Source organism: Triturus cristatus, chromosome 2_1, assembly GCF_964204655.1.
Source record: "Triturus cristatus chromosome 2_1, aTriCri1.1, whole genome shotgun sequence".
NCBI classification, from domain to species: domain Eukaryota; kingdom Metazoa; phylum Chordata; class Amphibia; order Caudata; family Salamandridae; genus Triturus; species Triturus cristatus.
Genome location: NC_140581.1, coordinates 257,399,088 through 257,414,962, shown reverse-complemented (window position 1 = coordinate 257,414,962; position 15,875 = coordinate 257,399,088).

The window sequence follows — 15,875 nt, the reverse complement described above, 5'->3', positions numbered from 1 at the left end:
TGACTTTGCACTTAGATGATGGATGTTACCAATTTGGAACTAAACATTATATATCGTCCAGGCCTGTACGGGTTGGTCGTTTAAGAATGCCCCCCATAAAAGTTCCCCAGGCGACAAAAGTGGTTCGTCAGAAGCAGTATCGTATTCCAGGTGGTCATGAAGAGATTAGTACCACTATTCAGGAGTTGGTGGATGCAGGAGTTATAACCCCAGTTACTTCTGCTTGGAATAATCCTGTTTGGCCTGTACGTAAGAGTGATAATTCTTGGCGCATGACTGTTGATTATCGAGAATTGAATAGACACACACCCTCTTTGACTGTTGCAGTACCGGATGTTATTACCCTAATTGAAAGAATCCAGAAACATCCAGGTACATGGTATGCGTCCATTGATATTGCTAATGCTTTCTTTTCGATTCCGATTGCCCCTGAGTGTCAGGAACAATTCAGTTTTACGTGGAACGGGCGTCAGATGACGTTTAGAAGTCTTCCTCAGGGCTATGTGCATAGTCCTACGATATGTCACCGGCTGGTGGCAGAGCATCTGGCTGAGGTACCAGTTCATCCACAAATTCAGATATGTCACTATATTGATGATATTTTGATCCAAGGTGAATCACAAGAGGAAGTTCAGACCCAATTGGATAGAGTCATTGAGTGCTTGCGTGAGAAAGGTTGGGAAATCAACCCGGATAAATTACAAGGTCCGTCTCAGGCTGTGAAATTTTTGGGTATTAATTGGCATGAAGGGCACCGAGAAGTGATCCCTCAGGTTAAACAGAAAATTCTTGATTTTGCAGTTCCGAGAAATAGGAAAGAAGCCCAAAGCTTCATTGGTTTGTTTGGATTTTGGCGCCAGCATATTCCTCATTTGAGTCAAATATTGGCCCCTTTGTACCAGGTCACTCGTAAAAAGAATGCATTTGAATGGGGTAAACCACAGCAAGATGCGTTCAGTCTGGCAAAAGAAGCAATTCAGCATGCTCTGGATTTATGGCCTGTATGTGATGGTGATGTGGATTTGAATGTGTCTGTACAAGGCCTTTATGCGAATTGGAGTTTGTGGCAGAAACAAGGCAAGAGTAGAGTACCGTTAGGTTTCTGGACCAAAAAGTTACCTGATGCTGGTGAGCGTTATACACCTTTTGAGAAACAGCTACTTGCTTGTTATTGGGCTCTGGTGGATACCGAGCAATTGACTTTGGGACATGATATAGTTTTGCGACCTGAAATTCCTATCATGCAGTGGGTTATGAGTTCGCCGAAAACTCACCGAATTGGACACGCTCAAGAGGCGAGTGTGATTAAATGGAAATGGTATATACAAGACAGGGCACGTGTGGGACAAAAAGGAGTTGCATCTTTGCATGAGCAGGTGGCACGGGCGCCATCAACTGAAACTGAGAGTGAATGTTCCGTACCTTTAGTACAGGAATCTCCTGTTAAGTGGAGTAAACCTTTTGATGATTTGTCCGCAGAGGACAGAAACCATGTCTGGTTTACGGATGGTTCAGCAAGGTTCATAGGGACGAAACGGCATTGGAAGGCAGTGTCCTATAATCCGATCACACAAAAATTGCTGAGTACAACTGGTGAGGGTAAGAGCAGTCAATTTGCTGAACTCTATGCTGTTTATCAAGTTCTGAAACAAGAGTTACCTGGCACATGTCATATTTTTACCGATTCTTGGTCTACTGCCAATGGACTGGCAGTTCGGTTACCGACTTGGCATTCCCATAGTTGGAAAATCCATTCCAAGGAATTGTGGGGAAAAGAATTATGGCAGGAGATTTGGGAAATGCTCCCACAGAGTACTGTTACAATCTTCCATGTGGATGCTCATACCCCGATAGACTCTCTTGACAAATTCTTTCATAACATTGCAGATGAGAAATCTAAAATTGCTGAGGCAGTGGTGGACACGCAAGATTCTGATATTGCGGGATTGGCGAAATGGGCCCACCAGAAAGCAGGACACTTTGGAGAGAAAGCCACTAGCAGGTGGGCTGCTGATCGAGGACTTTATATTCCCCTAGATTTAATTAAAAATGTTATTCTACATTGTCCCATTTGTCAGCATATCAGGCAGCGCAAAGTGCCCCAAATTGTTAAAGGTCATTTACATCGCGGGAAATTGCCCGCTCAAATTTGGCAGATTGATTACATTGGTCCACTTCCTATGAGTAGGAATTGTCAATATGTTTGCACCATTGTTGATACATACAGTGGCCTGTTGGTGGCCCTTCCCTGTAAGCAAGCTACCCAATTGAATACTATTAAAACATTGGAATTGATTATGATGTATTATGGTGTGCCATTCCAAATTCAATCTGATAATGCATCCCAGTTTCGTGGAAGATTGGTACAGGAATTCTGTGTGGAAAACAATATTGAATGGGTGTTTCATATACCATATTATCCACAGGCCTCGGGTCTTGTGGAGAGGTTGAATGGCCTGCTAAAAGACCAACTGCGCAAATTAACAGATGACAAGTATAAGAATTGGCGAGATTTTTTGCCTCAAGCGCTATTGATTTTAAATAACCGTCCTTTTCTAAATGCTGAATCCCCACTTATGCGTTTATTTCCTCCGAATGTTAATGCTAAACCCAATGAGATCAGAGAGACTGTGATGTACTGGGAGATTACTCCCGGAGCTTTGGCTCCATGCAGAGCGACCCCAGGGTCGGCAGGTTTAGACTTGCATGCCATGGATGACACCATTATAAAAAGTAAAGATCGAGTCATCATTGAAACAGGTGTTGGTGTTCAGATACCACCTGGAAATTTCGGATTAATTGCCCCTAGATCGGGGCTGGCTGTAAAAGGCATTCAGGTGCTTGGAGGAATCATTGATAGTGATTATCAGGGAGAGATTAAGGTGCTCCTGCTGAATAGCAGTGAGGTTGACTTACTGATACATAAAACTGACCGAGTGGCTCAATTGCTAATAATGCCTGTCTTCGGTGGTGAGATGGCAAAAGGCACTGCCCCAACGTTGCTAACTGTACGAGGCCAGAAAGGTTTTGGCTCCACAGATAATCCTGGGGCCAGAGTTTGGGTGCAGTCGCCTAAGAATCCCCCTGAACAAGCAGAGGTCATTGCAACCGGTCAAGATAATACCATTTTAGTTATGAGACCAGGGAAAGATAGCTGGGAAGCAGTCCCGGCTGACAAATGTTACTTACGAGAATGAATAATGCCTGTATTTGATTCTCTTTCAGATCATTCTTTGGACTGTTGCTGCAGGATGTGTCGGCGTTGGACTGTTTTTGGGCTGGTACGACGAGAGAGGAGGGATCCCATCGACCCGGGATGAGTTGAGAACCCGAGTGTCGCGTTCCTTCGCTGCGTGGGATTCGTCGTCGAACTTTTGGACTTCACTAGCGAAACGGGTGACTAACGCCCCTCATTTCTGCTTGACACCGATGAGATCAGATGAAAAGAAGTGGAGGTGGCACCAGGTATGAAGTCACAGTCACGTGAAAAAGGATAGGTTCACTGTGGTACTTTATTCTCCTTCATATAACATGTAAAAACAGCCAACGCGTTTCGTTCCGTTTAGAGGAACTTCATCAGGGCTGTAACCAATACAGAACAAACATATAAATAACGACATAGATATAAACATGAACATTTACTAATACTAAACATTCAAAATTATATCCCACATGGCACTAAACAGATAAAAAACACACCATGTATTATGGACATAAACATATCTAATATCACATAATACATTGAGGACATAACTCATAAAACACACAATTGATAATATCAATTCACAGTTAAAATGAGAAATAAGTTATAAAAAGCATACTATTTACAATCATATACGGTCATTTGTATCTTATGAATTTCAGGAAGAAATGGTGGCGGGAGAAAAAAGAAGAAGAAGAGAAAAAGAAACAAAAAAAGAGAAACGAACATCTGTCCAAAAAAAAAAGGATCAATTGCTGATAGCATGAGTACAATGAATATTCCCCAAATACGACACATGCATCCCCATAAGGGAAGATAGACTACTATATATACTTTCTCAAAGCAACATGTAACTATAAATTGAAAAGTATGAATATATATGGGTTCAAATCTCACCAGAAAGTAAATCCAAAAGTAAACGCTCTATTTAAGTTTTTTTCGTAAATCTCCGAAGAAAGTGAAAATCAGGAATAGCAAAGGTCAATCTAAAATAAAAGCAAATAGTGGTAGAAAGCTGGAATTTGACCACGACAAAAGAGTATCACATACTGTTAACATATATGCACTGAGTATGTACAGTACATAGTTTCACGTGAGAACGAGAAGAACAAGAAAAAGTATGTCATTTCCTAGTTAGTTTAGTACAACAAGAGGCATATGTGTATTCAACAATTCTCACCAGAAGTGTAATTTCGAACGCGCCCTTATATTCGAAAGCTTCTCTGTAAGTTATCCAAAACAAGGAGCATCAAAAGTTGATGAAGTCTAATCTAAAATAAAAATTAATAATGCCCATCATATTAAAGCCAAGTGGGTTTATGGAAAATAAACAATTATTATTTAAAAACAAGGAAGCACAGACAGAACTCCATATATTGAAAACCCAATATATTTCAAAACAACGGGGGTTTCTGGCCCAGATTTGTCGCCAACCCCTATAATTTTAAACATGATAAATGTCAGTATTGACTCAAGTACGAGTAAGTAAAACGATTTTTACACAGAATTACTGTCTTTCTCGGTTTTGAAAAACACAATTTAACATGCCTAAAGTTGGGCTCACAAATCGGTAATAGTAACCGATATCAGAGGTGCTTTCAATCTAATAGACCAATAAAAACAAAGGTGCCACGGACCAAAAGAGTCAGAAAGGATTTCTCATCAATATTAATACAACGATAGAAACTGCCGAATAAATAGACAAAAAACCGGTTCCTAACATTGTATAGAGATAATATACAACGTACAGGTATATAAGGGGATATAAATCTTTTTTAAAACCTCCATATTAAAGTGTATTGAGAACTTTCAAATCAATATATATAAGTAATTCAGTAACACAAAGGTCAACGAAATATACCGATCATGCAAGATATCCATAGGAACTCCCCAAACAGGTTAATGGGAATACAGTAATATGATAGATAAGATTATAACCAGAGAGGCATAGAAGACACCAACGAGGATTCACTTACATGTTGTCGGCGTTACGATTGACGCCTCACGATCACAGATTAGGCACCCACAATCCAAAGAGGAAGCAACCGGAGATGTGTCCCAAACCGGTATATATACAGATTGCGTAACACCGCGTACTACATCCCGTGTGACGTCGATAAAGTAGTCAACGGGGGTTTCGGGGACTGCATTGGATGGCGTGTGACGTCAGAAGGTGGATAAAAGGCTACTGAGAGTTTGGAGACACGTGGGCCGCCATCTTTGAACATGTCAAAAGGCCATGTTATAGGGATTTAAGTTGAGGTGGACATCTCCAAAATCAATATAAATCCTAATCGTCTCTCAAAATTGAGAGCTAATAAATAAATCCCCATTCGGGAACATTTATAATAATGTGTACATTTATTTAGAGAAACGGAAACGTTTTATCAAAAAGAGACTATACTCGGGGACTAAATAGGATGGCGTGTGACGTCAGAGGGTGGGTAAGAGGCTACTGGAAGTTTGAAGACCCGTTGGCCGCCATCTTTGAACATGTCAAAAAACCTTGTTATAGGGATTCAAATTAAGGTGGACATCTCCAAAATCAATATAAATCCTAATCGTCTCTCAAATTTCAGAGCTGATAAATAAATCCCCCATTTGAGAGCATTTATGATAATGTGTACATTTATTTAAAGGAACGGAAACATTTTATCAGAAAATGGCTATACTCGGCAGAGGACCACAGAAAAAGTACGGGACCCGTTTATACAATCTCGTTGGTGATTATAATTTAAATGAAGCTATACACAATAGAAACTATGTCTTTCCTAAGAAGATGAAAAGTGTAATTAAAAGATTGTGTCAGACTGATATATCGATTTAAGTGTCGTAACAGATGTCTCCAGCGTCATATTTGTGTGCACCTAATGGTCCTTTAAATTGAAAGAAAAAAAAAAATATATATATATATTAATTACAATATTATCATTGCACGATGTGAACAGGTTGTCTCATAATCATCAAGGGGAAAAACAAAGTTGACCCAATGTCATTCCCAAAACAAACAAGAGGTACTCGAGTATGTTATTAAAAAATGCAAGAAAAGGAGTATTTTAGCCCAAAAAACTCTGAAACAGTCAAACTCATAGAAAATAGTGCATCTCACTATCTGTATTGTGTCCAAGTTGTGTTGCCCGTAAGCGGCATATCCATTTGGCTTCCGCCCTCCTCAGCATCAATTCTCTGTTGCCCCCTCTCTTATTGGGCAGAACATGTTCTATTGCATGGAACCAGAAAGAATTGTCATGTGCATGCACTAGGTTGTAATGCTCTGTAATGGGGTATCTTGGATCCTTTCCCAGAATGGCCCTTCGGTGCTCCTGGATTCGTAACTTCAAAGGACGAACAGTGCTTCCCACATAGATTTTTCCACATGGGCAGCCCAATACATATACAACGTGTGTGGAATTGCAGTTACAAAACTGATCAATTGTGTACCTATAATCAGTATTATAGGAGAAAATAGTTGTTTTATTTTTAGCCATGGGACAAACAATGCAGGTTCCACAGCGATAAAAACCTTTGGGTTTGGGAGGGAGCCAAGTACCGTCACCAGGAATCGATGTAACATAGCTAGGACATAAGTGATTACGTATAGTCCTGCCTTTTCTGTATGTGATAGATGGACGGTTCCCTAAGGATTCTCTTAAGCCGGGAATATCCGTCAGTAGATGCCAATTTTTACGGAGTGCATTGAAAATTTTATCACAATGTGCAGTGTATTGGGTCACAAACCTGATTCCAGCACTACTTTCTTTTGAGTTGTTCCTACGTTTGGGTCTATCGCACAGGGTAGTTATGAGACCAGGGAAAGATAGCTGGGAAGCAGTCCCGGCTGACAAATGTTACTTACGAGAATGAATAATGCCTGTATTTGATTCTCTTTCAGATCATTCTTTGGACTGTTGCTGCAGGATGTGTCGGCGTTGGACTGTTTTTGGGCTGGTACGACGAGAGAGGAGGGATCCCATCGACCCGGGATGAGTTGAGAACCCGAGTGTCGCGTTCCTTCGCTGCGTGGGATTCGTCGTCGAACTTTTGGACTTCACTAGCGAAACGGGTGACTAACGCCCCTCATTTCTGCTTGACACCGATGAGATCAGTGAATGACATTTTGGCAACTTGTTTGGTTGCTGTCCCTGCTTCGTTGGAGACTTTGACTCATATTTTCAATATATCAACTGCTCGCCCCAATGTTCTTCTGGGTGATTTCGCTACCCATGAGTATTGCCCCTTGTGTACTGAACTGTCAGACCCGATACCCCCCATCCAGTCCCAAATAGTTACCTATAATATCACACAAGGTGATTTGTGTTTTTTCCTTACGTGTAATCCTAGTGCAATTTCGGAATGTATGCGTTTAAAATTGAAAGGTGCCACCTCATTCACCGCTCATGAACGAACTTTGTGCCTTCAAAGGACACCGAAAATATGTACTTCTGTTCAGAATAACATGACTTGCAAGAGTATGGTAGTTGCCCCCAGTCATTATCGCACGATGTTACTACCTGCCGGATGGCTTTTCTCATGTGGTAATACTTCCTGGCCATATGTCCCCGCAAATATTTCTGGAGGCCCTTGTGCCATTACTAGATTGAGTTTATTGATGTTTTCCTCACATCCGAATGCCAACTCTCGTGTGATTCGAGATACAGTGAGGTTACAGGAGGATTGTGACTCATCTTTGCATTTATATTCTAAGTCCGAATACCTTAGCCTGGCTATTTCAATTATTGGTGTTCCTGCTTTGGCAGTTTATAATGCCAAATCTATTGAGAAAATGGCCTGCTGGATGGTGAAATCCATTAATAATACTTCTACAGTCCTGTCTGACATGCTATTAGACGCCCAGGGTGAACGAAGGGCTATCTTGCAAAATCGAGCGGCCATTGATTATCTTTTGCTTAAACATGGACACGATTGTTCTGATTTTGAGGGTCTTTGTTGTTTTAACTTGTCTGATCATACACAATCCATTCTAGCTCACATTAATAAGCTACATGACTTGACAGAAGAAGTTAGAAAACACATTGACCAAGGCTGGTTTGACTGGCTCTTTAATTGGTTACCTGATTTACATTTATTACGTCAAATATTAGGAGGTATTCTGATTACTATCGCCCTTTTGATTTCCATCTGTTGCTTTATTCAGTGTATTCCTTCACTACTTCAATTCTGCACACCTGGTACTAGACATAGATCAGTTAGTTTTGTTTCGTATTATTCTTCCACAGATGTTAGTTCTGTTTAATGAATGTATAATAGACTGAAGTCAAGGGTGAAATGTTCTGCTCGATTTTCCTGGCCTTCTTGTGTTAACAAGTGATTGAATGTGACTTCAGTCTCTTACCATTCAAGCCTAAGGGTTAGAGTAGTGAATGGAGCCTATTTACTAGGCACTTCGACATGATTCTGTGCTCTTCCCCATAGATCAGGGCTTGCACACATAGCCTAGGGGATAGATTCGTTAGTATTAGGGATAACCTGTCCTGTAGTGAGGGTATTTCATGGAGCTGTGCTGAATTCAGGCCTGGTAGGCCTCAAACGGGAGAGACTCCATCTTTCTTTCTGCTTCGGCAGCTTGGGATGCTTCTAGGCCAAGAGTAATGTTTTAGTTATGAGGTGTTATTCGCTTGGAGAGAACCGGTTCAGGCCGGCCCTTATCGAAGGATTGTATTTTTCTTCATGCCGAAGACACTACATCAGGCCGGCCGGCTGGGAACGTGTCCTTGGTACGGGGAGGTACAAGAATTTGGTGGGCGGCAGGTTACGGGCCGGAATTTTCCATGAGGAAATGCACCTCTATATTAGTGAAAGTCTGAGGCAGTTACATGTTCAGTCTGTAGGCGGCATCTAGCCGTTAGCAGTAAAGCTACTACTTATTCCAGGGAAGACAGACGCCATCTTGAAGGCGGAGAAGAACTGAGAGACAGATGCTTTCCTAACAGAATAGCCAGAGAGGAGAGAGTAGCCGATAAGGAAGAGGTCCCAGTGACTCGGAGAAGGGTGATTCCAGGCGAGCCGAGGCACAGACGAGAAGGGAACCTAGATGACCACTGAGTGCAGGCTACATACTACTAAGGTGATGTCGACCCTTTCTTATTAGAGTGTACAACTTAATCTTTCACTTTTCTTTGCAGGTTATGTGTTATATCGTAATGTTATGTGATTGTGTATGTAATGAGTAATAAAGTATCCAGTTTGTAGTGAACCGACATGTGATGCGTGTTCTTGTATAAGAGGGTAGCCTATTCTTCTAGTCAGCTGTGGCTACATGAACAGATGTTAACCCTGATCAGGTAAGTGGTAACTGAATAGAGGAAAGAGGAGCCCCTCGAACCTGAGAACAGGCTATGCCCGAACTGGCAATCCTTGTGTGATCTGATGAATAGTGAGACTGATTCCCTTTTTGTATGTTATGGTGATCATAGGATGAACTGTTGTATGAGACTGCCGTCTAGGTAGAGAGGTCTGGATTCGTAGGGGATCGCGAGGCCGCCGATTGTGCTGATACTGTCGTATGGGCAGAGAGGTCTGGGTTCGTATGGGACCGCGAGGCCGCCACTTGTGATACTGTCGTATGGGCAAAGAGGTCTGGATTCGTAGAGGATCGCGAGGCCGCCGATTGTGCGGATACTGTCGTATGGGCAGAGAGGTCTGGGTTCGTATGGGACCGCGAGGCCGCCACTTGTGATACTGTCGTATGGGCAGAGAGGTCTGGATTCGTAGGGGATCGCGAGGCCGCCGATTGTGCTGATACTGTCGTATGGGCAGAGAGGTCTGGGTTCGTATGGGACCGCGAGGCCGCCACTTGTGATACTGTCGTATGGGCAGAGAGGTCTGGGTTTGTATGGGACCGCGAGGCCACCACCTGTGATACTGTCGTATGGGCAGAGAGGTCTGGATCCGTATGGGATCGCGAGGCCGCCGATTGTGCTGAGACTGCCGCCTGGGTAGAGAGGTCTGGGTTCATATGGGACCGCGAGGCCGCCACTTGTGATACTGTCGTATGGGCAGAGAGGTCTGGGTTCGTATGGGACCGCGAGGCCGCCACTTGTGATACTGTCGTATGGGCAGAGAGGTCTGGGTTTGTATGGGACCGCGAGGCCGCCACCTGTAATACTGTCGTATGGGCAGAGAGGTCTGGATCCGTATGGGATCGCGAGGCCGCCGATTGTGCTGAGACTGCCGCCTGGGTAGAGAGGTCTGGGTTCGTATGGGACCGCGAGGCCGCCACTTGTGATACTGTCGTATGGGCAGAGAGGTCTGGATCCGTATGGGATCGCGAGGCCGCCGATTGTGAGATCTTGGTATACATAGTAGGAATCCCCTGTCCTTAGGTGATAGATATATGTGGTTGCAGGATTATAAATAGGTTCTAGGGAGGGGGTAACGTTCTGGCTGGGTTAGTGAGGCTCTGATGAGCGGGTTCTATCTGATCCGAAAACCCAAGCAGAACAGATAGGTAGTGCTGACTTTTGTCCCCGTTGTAACCCGTCATGCCTATCTTCTCCCCACTGATTGGTAGTTGGTTCTGCCCGGACCGCTTATTAGAGGTGAACCATCCGGCTCCACTGGAGGGCACCCCTAATAAGGACATGTTCACTAAATATGGACTAGTCGCCGTAGCTTATAGCAAGCTATGGCATAAATATACCAAGAAGGACCCCGAGAGTCAGTGGCCACTGATGGGATCCTTCGACGACCATAAGATAGAAATGCTAGAAATAGCTCTGCGTAGCAATAAGACGACGCCTACTATGCTTGACAGTATCGGCATGTGGCGCAAAGAAGCAACACAACGGAAAAAGAGGGAAGAAGTAAAAGCAGAAAAGGAATTACGAAAGGCAGTTCACCTTGCCGCTAGAAAGTTAGAAGAAGAAATAAAGGAGAGAAGGGAAACTAAACTAAGACAGGAGCCCGAAACATCAGGCCAGTACCCTGTTAGGACCCCCTCTATGCTCTACCCTGAGTTGTCCTCTAAGCAACGAACGAATGACGAATTACTATTAGGTCCCCCGATCATTTACATGCCCCCTCCATACGCACCCTCCCAATCGGTAGTGCAACACCCACAGCCCCCAAGCACGAGCGAAAGCAGTACAGGGGCCTCGGTCCTCACGGCCTCCGCGCCGGCCGAGCCTCTTGTACTGAACACAACGTCGGCAATAACGTTGGATGACCCTGAGATGAGAAAGAAAGATTCCACCAGAATGAATCGACTAACAAAGGATGAACGAGCAGGAATCGACAAGATAGTAGGGACACTGGTGGAGCGAAAGGAAAGTGAGGAGTATATAACAGACGTGTATAACTCGTATGCCGACAACCGCAGACGACACTTTGTCGTACGACTTTGTTATCACGCCCTGAATACATATGAGGATAGGTACCACGATAAAGGTCCCGAAGGCTTAGCGGCCCTATATAGGAAGGTAGACATTGGGGAAGAAGGAGAGGGCGATGTGACGAACCTCTTCACTCGTACACTCGAGGTCTATCGACACCTTAAAGAACACAGACCGATAACCAAAGCAGAAACTCCCATAGCGACTAAGCCCCAGGCAGGAAGGACTGATACCATGATGCCCATCAAAGAGGCCGCCCCCTACTGGGTCCCCCCACGAGGTCAGGGAACACATGACGACATCAACCACCAAGATGCGAAGGGAAGGGTTGTATATAATTGGGTCTACCAGCCATGGGACCGACAAGATATTTTGACCTTTAGAAAAACTCTACCCGACTTAAGAAAAAACCCGACTGCCTTCTACACCGAACTAGGTACAGCCTTAGGTTCAACAATAATGACTTTAGCAGATATCGACTTGTTCTTCGGGTTATGTCTGCCGGCTGATGTGTGGAAGCAAATCCGGAAAGTTGACCACGCTGAGCCGTTCGGATATACCTGGGTACAACTCGATACCATAGATAAACAGCGAGAACCGGGACAGAAACCCCCGAAAGCCATATTGGAGCTCCCAGACAAGATTGTACAGAAGTTGAAGACTCTAATCCCAGAAAGAAAGGTAGACTGGTCGATAGTGACGGCTTGTCGCCAGAAACCCCAGGAGGATGTGTCTGAATACTTCTCTCGATTCGAGACTGTGTTTTCCGATTATAGTGGCCAGGACATGACCACCGCAACCGGACATCACCTCTTTGTCCAGAATTATGTGAAGGGTCTGTCACAAGAAGTCTCCCAGAAGCTACAGACCAGCGAGAGTAGTTGGGCAGCCTCCAAACCCGCAGCAATCCTCCAGATGGCCCAATACTACGAAAACCAAAAGAATGAGAACGATAGGGCGTCAGAGAGGAAGAAAAAGGAACTGAAGGAGAGGGTAATGATAGCACAGTTGCAAGGGGTGACCATAGGAAGGGAACCCCCAAAAGGGAATTACCAACCAACCGCCCCTAGAAAGCTACCCCCTAGAGACCATACACCTGCACCCTACAACGGACGGAGAGACTTAGATGGGAACCAATGTGCGTTCTGTAGAGGGTTCGGACACTGGAAATCCCAGTGCCCGGTCCTTCTGGAATTGAACAAAAATAGGGACCCCAGAGACACAGCATATGACCCTAGAAATAGAGGACAGGGACGAGGGTACACGAACGACGCCATCAACGACAGGCCAGGCAGACCAAACACCTTTGATCGCCCCCGACAAAACCAGTGTCAGCAGTCCGACTATGAAAGCACCCATGACTTCGCATAGGACCGCCAGGGGCAAGGGAGGGATCCAGTCGAACTCCGTGTTGACCAGCAAGGTCCTTACGTCACTGCTAAGGTCTTGGGCACAAAGTCTCCATTCCTGGTAGATACTGGGGCGACACGTAGTGCGTTATCTAAACGACTGATTCCTAGGGCACCCTTGTCTGGCTCACACGTAACCTCAATAGGCTTCGATGGAACGCCCTCCACTAACCCCTTATCAGCATCAATCTCCTTTGACTTAGAAGATAACGCCACTGACACGACCTTTCTGCTCTCCTCCAACACCCCCAATGCTATTATGGGACTTGATTTGCTAAAACATTTCCGAGCTACCATCAGATGCTCCCCAGACGGAGTTCGAGTCATCCTGCACGATAACCCAGATCTGTCCAGACCTTGTCACACACGACGTATGCTCTCTATAACTGATGCTGACCTGTCCCTACTCGACACGTTACCCTCACATCTATGGGCTAAAACCGACTCAGATGTAGGGCGCATGGTGATCGACCCAGTACACATAACCGTCCGACCAGACGCAGTGCTACCAAAGCTTCCACAGTATCGAATATCGCCCGAAGGTGAGAAGGCTTTGGTGGAAATCATCCAGTCCCTAGTCAATGCAGGAGTAGTAGAAGAAGTAGTCAGTAATGTTTGCAACAGCCCTATCCTACCCATTGTAAAGAAGCAAGGCGAGGGAGATGAGAAAGCATACCGCTTCATTGTCGACTTACGAGAAGTCAACAAAGTAGTCATACCTCAGTACCCCGTGGTCTCAGACATTACCACCATCCTCACCCTAATTCCGTCCACTGCCACCACCTTTACTGTTATTGATCTCAAGAACGCATTCTTCTCCATCCCCATCCACCCAGACAGCCGCTACCTGTTCGGCTTCACTTTGAAAGCTCGGTCGTACAGATTCTGTAGGGCACCCCAAGGCTACACTGAGAGTCCCAGCATTTATAGCCAAGCCCTCAAGAGACAACTACATGCCGTCCAATTGCCCGATGGAGTGGTGTTAATACAGTACGTCGATGACATCCTTTTGGCGGCCGACACCACCCCACTTGCTGTCACGGCCACCCTTCACCTCCTCCACTTCCTCGCGGAGAACGGTCACAAGGTCTCCAGGAAGAAGTTACAGTTCTGCCAACCCCAAGTGACATACCTAGGCCACCTCCTATCCAAGGATGGGAGGAAACTTACCCCTGACCGAATTCAGACCATCCTAGAAACCCCTGCTCCCAAAACTCAGAAGCAAGTGCGGTCTCTAGTAGGCCTCACCTCCTTTTGTCGACAATGGTTGCCAAACTTCAGTCTTATTGTAAAACCTCTGCTTTCCCTGCTGGCTAAAGATGTCCCCTTCCCCCTCCCCTGGACACCCGAATGCCAATCCTCCTTCAAAGAATTACGAGACGCCCTCTGCTCGGCCCCAGTCCTAGGAACCCCAGACTACACTAAACCTTTCTCCCTCTACATCCACGAAAGGGAGGGATGTGCGTTGTCTGTCCTAACCCAGTCCATAGGCCCTAAACAACGCCCTTGTGCCTACTTCTCTGCCACTCTTGACCCTGTAGCCAGAGCTTTGCCCGCCTGCCTTCGAGCAGTAGCCGCCGCTGCTGTCTCTATCCGGCAAAGTGAGGGTATCGTGCTCTCGAACCCCCTCACTGTATTGGTACCCCATGCGGTTGACACCCTCCTGAACCAGACCAAGACTCAACACCTGACTAGCGCACGACTGACTGGTTACGAACTGACTCTGCTTGCACCCCACATCACATTGAAACGATGCACCACTCTGAATCCAGCTACTCTACTACCTCTCCCTGACACTGACCCCAATGCGTCCCCTATACATGACTGCGTGACCCTCACCGACGAACAGACCAAGAGTAGGGTTGACCTCCGAGATACTGCCTTCCCGGACCCTGACGGAGAACTGTGGGTGGATGGCTCATGCATCAAGCTCCCCGATGGCACCACCTCAGCTGCCTATGCAGTCACCACAGCCCGAACAGTTGTTGAGACAGCCCGCATCACACAGCGATCCGCACAGGCGGCGGAACTAATTGCTCTCACACGAGCATGCATCCTGGCAGCAGGGACAACCGCAAACATTTACACAGACAGTCAGTACGCCTTCGGGGTAGTTCACCACTTTGGGCTCTTATGGAAAGAGAGGGGATTCTTGACTTCCCATGGCACACCCATCCTGCATGGAGATCTAGTCTCTGCCCTGACCGAAGCAGTCCTCCTCCCCACACGGCTGGCTGTGATCAAATGCCAGGCACACAAGAAGGTGACAGACATTATAGGACAGCGAAATGCACTAGCTGACATTACTGCCCGAACCACAGCCGAGAATAGGTCCATGACCCGTATGTACGTGACCAGGTCACAAACTGAGAAGTGGAAGGATGCTAGGGAAACGATTAGGGATATCCAACTAGCCAGCACACCACACAAATTAACTGAATGGGCCCGGGTAGGATTGAAGGACGATGACGGTTGCTGGCGAACTAAAGACTCGAACAAATGGTTGCTACCTGACTCATACTTGATCCCCATGCTGACCATGGCACACTCCCCCGCACACATAGGGTCTGCCCCCATGATCGAACTCATCTCCAAAGTCTGGCACAACGACAAAATCCCAGACTCAGCCAAACGTCTGGTCCAACAATGCCTGGTATGCCTCCAACACAACCCTGGGAAAGGAACTGCTGTACCCCGGGGAGGGTTTGGGGTTCCCAATCACCCTTTTGAAGTCCTACAAATGGACTACGTCCAGTTAGAAAGGTGCCAAGGTTTGAAGTACGTACTTGTCGTTGTGTGTGCCTTCAGCAAGTGGGTGGAAGCCTACCCAACCCACGACAACACCGCTATGACTACCGCAAAAGTACTACTGAAAGAATTCTTCCTCCGATACGGCCTTTGTCGAATTTTGTG